Source organism: Triticum dicoccoides, chromosome 1B (assembly GCF_002162155.2).
Source record: "Triticum dicoccoides isolate Atlit2015 ecotype Zavitan chromosome 1B, WEW_v2.0, whole genome shotgun sequence".
In the NCBI taxonomy this organism is placed as follows: domain Eukaryota; kingdom Viridiplantae; phylum Streptophyta; class Magnoliopsida; order Poales; family Poaceae; genus Triticum; species Triticum dicoccoides.
Window position 1 is genome coordinate 544,109,751 of NC_041381.1, and position 6,631 is coordinate 544,116,381.

Here is a 6,631-nt window from a genome sequence, read left to right on the forward strand (position 1 = left end):
CACAGGAAATCAAATATTTTTCAAAATATTTTTTGAAAATTTCAAATATTTAATTAAATTCAAATGAATATTTCGGCCTTTTGGCTGAAATGCAAACTGAAATAACTGAATTTCACTGAATTTCAGTGATTTCAGTTGGTGCTGAAATTTTGTTGAAACTGAAATTGAAAACCAGGTCGATTCCGCCGCTGTTGTCCGATCTCGCCGAGAACTCCGCCTCAAACATCCGATTACGACCACAACTCACGGACATTGTTGTTCGCTTGATTTCTTCAGATCGATCTCAACCGTGCCAACACGTATTGCGGAAACTTCCGTGTACACGATACCGGCCGTTAAACATCAAGCCTTCATCTCGATCAACAATCCACAACCTCCGAACAACCTAGCTCATGATACCACTTGTTAGAATAAATCCGAGGCATACCGTTGATCATCCGAGAACCAAGCAATCACACGAGCACGACACCGAGATTTGTTAACAAGGTTCACCGATATGGCTACATCCTCGGGGCCTGACTACGGGCGCTCCTCCCCGTGACACCGTCACAATACCGCACACCGGCCACCCGGGCACCGGCACACACCGCCGGCTCCCCCTTGCGCGCTTGTGCTATTATGTTGGCATATGTTACATCGTGTGTCTACCCCCGCTATATATGAGAGGCCTAGGATACAAGTGTCCTACTAGGACACGACTCCATATCCTATGTAAACACAGTACAACTCATAGTCCAACTGTAACTTACCTTATACATTATATTCGACACAACTCTAACAAACAGGATACCAATGATCCTACTACAGTATGTACTCCCTGTTTAGATCGGTTAAGGGCCAATTTAAATCAAGCATATCCTGTAACAGTTAACTGCAGCAGTAAATAATCACCTTGAGTTGGTGTTCAGAAAGTCAGAGTTTTCATTTGTTTTGCGAGATAAAATTATTACATTTTTTTTTGCACTTTCAGTTTAAAATTAATTAAGACTTTTACCTCATAATCATGCCAAAAATATGGGATGTGAAACCAATTCCAAAATGAGTACATGCATGGTTTGGCAAAATAATGACAAGGCATGACCAACAAGCAGAGTGGAGCTAGGAAGATTTCAGATAGTGTGCCACCTCCATGAAAATTGTTTAACAAAAAAGTTCTCGGGGGCCATGAACACCCGATGGCAATGCCCCTGATGTCTCTTGACAGACAGCAAATGGTCAACTAACTAGCCATGAATTTTTTGGGAGAGGGGAATTTTGAGTGGCACATATGGTTGAAATCTGAATAGTAATACTCTCGAAACAATAACAAACAAATTTTTTCATGTTTCAAAAAATGTTTGCAAATAGTATAAAATGTTCATGTATTCAAAAAATATTCTTGATTTTAGAAAATGTTCGAATTTTTTTAAAAGTGTTCATGAATTTAGAAATTTTTCACAATTTCACATATGAGCAGGAGTTCAAAAAATATGTTCAGGATTTCAAGAAAAAATTAAGAGTGATAGTGTATCTCGATGATGCAGCAAAATATGCTCATGCCATTACAGATTATGATTATTATTTTTCTCCCGTTGCAACGCACGGGCCCTTTTGCTAGTCTCTCCCTAATAATAAAGCACGGATTGGGTCTCCGGGTTCACCGTCACAATACGCTTTCTTCGCATGTCATAATGCGCTTTTACAATTTGTATGGACAAAATCGTAATATAAACGAGGTGGTACTAATATATATTTTCCTCCGTCCACCTCCCTCTCCAAATTTTGGTTCGGTTCGTACGTTTTTTACAGCTTCGATGGGCCAGAAAATTTGCTATGGGCCGGTAAAATAAATTCAACCTCACGACCTGCTCTCCTCTCCTGAGGGCTGCAGCAAAGGAAAAAAGTTCTTTTGCCTATGCTGCAATTTCAGATTAATTAGTCCCATCCTGCCACTTTGCATCATATCCTAGCAGTTTATATACTTTTGGAGTTGGCAGAATCAACAAGGCAACAAAAGACACGAAGAAAGCCGGCATGCATCACAAATCGATAGCCCGGAAGGAAGCTCACGAGCAATGAAAGAGGAGAGGCACAGAAAATATTTTATAAAAGCAGCATGGATGCCTAGCCTAACGGCTGGTGCTGCAGCATCGACCGCCCAACCAGAGCCAGCTCCTCTCCGGAGGAGACATGGCCGCCGTGGGATTCCCTCACGGCGGAGCCAAAGATCAAGACGGAGGCCCCGATCGGAACGGACACGAAGGCGAGCGCTCGCACTCAACCGTCGCGTGCTCTGCGTTGGGAGCCGTCACCGGATCGGACTGCAGCAGGCCACTTACGCAGAAGGGCGCCGCTGAGCCGCGTGCTAGATGGAGCGCTCGCACTGCTTGCTGGCTGTTGGTCGTCCGTGCGGTGGATGCGAACCGAGGCTGCTGCCTCCGGTCTTGGATATGAGACCGCATCATGGACAACATCATGAGCAGGTGCTGAGGACACGGGCGTCGCGCACCGGCTGTATCTCGCTGGCGTCATAGGGCGTTGGTGCCAGCCGCCGCAGTGGGGCATGGCAACAGGCTGGCGCTGCTGCGACGTGAGCGTCCATGGCCATTGGCCATGGGAGCGCGGAACCGTGGACACGCAATGGCCGAGTCGCAACAGATGGGCGGCGGTGCGTGAGATCCCAGTCCCCAGACTCCCAATGAGGTTGTCACCGACGGCGAAGGCCTCGCCGCTGTACGCGACGTGGAAAACGAGTAGGTTAGTGTAGACCACGACGATTGCTGGATCCAAACACCACGTTGGAATCGACGGGGTGGGTCACATCGGTGAAGATGGTGACCAGGCTGCTACTTTGCCTCGCCAAGATTGATCAAGCCCAGCAAACCTCACGCAACACATGAACAAACTTTCAGTGGATACATGTTTCGATGGTGCAATCTCTTCAATTTTGTGATGCTACTGTTTCTATGCTGAATTTGCTTTGTGTGCTCCTTTGTGCGGTGAAAAGAACAGGATCAGGTAGAGAAGAAGGGAGAAAGTGTCACGCCCAATATGCGACCCTATCCAAAAGGAACTCGAAGGCCCCACCAAGGATAGACCCGCATATTGAAACGCTTTTGCAAGGTGGATATCATTACATCAATATTACATAATAGATGGGGATACATACAAAAGGCATACAATGCCACACGAATACAACATCATCATACATAAGAGCACCATCTGACTACGGATGAATCACAAACAGAAACTCAAACGACATCCACCCTGCTAGCCTAGGCTGCCGACCTGGAACCTATGGCCTGATCGAAGAAGAAGCAGAAGATGGACTCCAAAACAAGCAAACATCGCTCTCGCGTCAAGATCATCGCATAACCTGTACCTGCAACTGTTGTTGTAGTAATCTGTGAGCCACGAGGACTCAGCAATCCCATTACCATGGGTATCAAGACTAGCAAAGCTTAATGGGAAAGGAAGGGGTAAAGTGGTGAGGTTGCAGCAGCGACTAAGCAAGTATGGTGGCTAACATACGCAAATAAGAGCGAGAAGAGAGCAAATGGAACGGTCGTGAAGCTAGCAATGATCAAGAAGTGATCCTGAACTCCTACTTACGTCAATCATAACACAGAAACCGTGTTCACTTCCCGGACTCCGCCGAGAAGAGACCATCACGGCTACACACGCGGTTGGTGCGTTTTAGTTCGGATCAGGTGTCAAGTTATCTACAACCGGACATTAACAAATTCCCATCTGCCACATAACCGCGGGCACGGCTCTCGAAAGTTTATACCCTGCAGGGGTGTCCCAACTTAGCCCATGATAAGCTCTCGCGATCAACGAAGGATATACCTTCTCCCAGGAAGACCCGATCAGTCTCGGAATCCCGGTTTACAAGACATTTCGACAATGGTAAAACAAGACCAGCAAAACCGCCCGATGTGCCGACATCCCGATAGGAGCTGCACATATCTCGTTCTCAGGGCAACACCGGATAAGCGAAGCGTACAGGTACCGACGAATCCAAGTTGCCAAGGAATGGTCCCGCACGGTGCTCTAGTTTGGACCAACACTTAGACAAGCATTGGCCCGGGGGGCTATAATAAAAATGACCCTTGGGTTAATTACTCCCAAGGGAAAAGTAGGTGGTGGTGAGGCAAATGGTAAAACCAAGGTTGGGCCTTGCTGGACAAGTTTTATTCAAAGCGAACTGTTAGGGGGTCCCATAAATCACCCGACCGCGTAAGGAACGCAAAATCCGGGAACATAACACCGGTATGACGGAAACTAGGGCGGCAAGAGTGGAACAAAACACCAGACATAAGGCCGAGCCTTCCATCCTTTACCAAATATATAGATGCATTAATAATATAAGAGATATTGTGATATCCCAACATAACCCTGTTCACCATGGAGCAATCTTCAACTTCACCTGCAACTAGCAACGCTATAAGAGGGGCTGAGCAAAGCGGTAACATAGCCAATCAATGGTTTGCTAGGAAGGGTGTCAAAGGTTAGAGGTTCATGACAATTTGGGAGGCTTGAAGAGCAAATGATAGGTAACGCAGCAAAGCGATAGAACGAAGCAACTAGCATAGCAATGATAGTAGTGAGATCCGGGGTAGCGGTCATCTTGCCTGAAATCTCGCAAGGAATAAGAAGGAGTCCATGAAGAAGATGAAGCCACGAAGACGAACCAAGCGTAGACGTACGAATCCTAACGATCGCAATGAAACGGGAACTATCGAGAAGAAGCACACAACATAGTAAACACACCACACATAGACAAGACATGATGCACAACAAGCATGATGCATGACAAGGCTACATGAAGCTACTCATGACAAGAGATGATGCAAACAAGAACAAAATATCAAGGCAAGTTTAAATGAGGCCGGGAACAACATATAACAATTCCGGTAAGTCCTCATAAGCATATTTCGAAATTGGTCCAGATCTGAATAAACCTTATGTTCAAGTTGTTAAATAGCAAGTTAAGATGCATCAAGATGATCTACACGAAATTCTAGTCAAGTTACATATAAAGTTTATTAGATTCGGAGCTACGGCCTAGAAGATATGAGCAAAACAAGTTAAACATGGCATCGACGCAAAATGCACCCAAACATCAAGCAAACACCTCAAAACAAGGATGCAACATGATAATATGAAACTACATGCAAAATCAAGCAAGTTTCATATAGAGCACACTCAAAACAGAGCAACGGTGCAACACACACACACTATACAAGACATGACAACAATCTGTCCAAAACAGCAACTAGGCATATTGCAAGCATCAAAACAATAAGCTACAGCACCCCAACATAAGAATAAAAGGCATGGGCATGACGTACAGATAAAGCACTACAAAACATGAACACTGAGCTATCTCCAGAAAGAACTAGAACATGCTCAAAAAGACATGGAAAGATTGCAAATAATAACAGTTTCAGACTTATCAGGAAATAACATCAGGTTGCAATGTTTAGAGCTGTCAAACAACATGCTACAAGAACTTATAATGGCAAACAAAGACATGGCATGAATCTACTAGTTGCATAGAACAAAAGTCCCTTACTGACCATGAGCCAAAAAGGATCAGAAGATATGATGGCACCCATGTAAACATGGCAAATTATATGACAGATTCATACATGGCAGGAACAACAATAAGTAGGCATGTTGGTGAGCTTGAACCACTCACCACAGAGCAATACATGGCATGGAAAGGCAACCAAGAGTAAGAAGACATGTTTAAGAAGCTAAGCATGGCAAGAGCAAGTTCATAGGGTGCATGGATCACTAGCAAAACACATGGCCAAAACTGAACTTCATGTTAACAGGCTGACAGCAACATTATTTAGCAACTTTGGAGCAAGATAACAACATGATAAAGCAGGCTATAAATGCAACCAGGGGCATGAATGGATAGAGCAAGACATGTATAACAAAATATCCTTAGTGAACATCTCCAGAATAATGCACGAAATAACTTGTAGCAGCAGGTTTTCATAGCAACAAAATATAACAGAATCAGTCAGGAAAACAGCAACAACAAGTAACCTATTTAACCAGCTCGATGCACTCAGTACAAGATTCACAAAAATACACGGATTGCACCTCTGGAAAAATGGCATAGCATAGATCAAAACACATGTAGACATCAACCTCATAGGATGCACACATCATACATGGCAAAAATGACAAATGAACATGTTATAACAGTTCCAGCAGATTAACATCAATATGCACTTTTCCAACAGCATTTCGGGCATCAAGATGAACTCAAATGAACATGATGCAATGGAATGAAATGAAGTACACGTCGAGGCGAACAATTTGACATATTATGCGCACGAAACGGAGCAGTATGCATGGAGTTATGATGCGATGAACATGGCATGATAATGTAAAATATTCGGGACTTAGGCAAAATCGGGGAAGGGGAAAAGTCAACCTCGATTTGGATCTGGGGGTTGAGGGCACGGACTGCGAGGTTCGTCGGAGACGGGGCGGCGGCTCGCCGGAGTGGCCGGGCAGCGGAGGGGCGCGGCGCCGGCCGGCGGGGACGCGCGGCGGCGCGGGGAGGCGCGGGCGACGCTGGTCAAGGGCGAAGGCGCAGGGCTCCGGGGCGGCGCCGGACGGCGGCCGG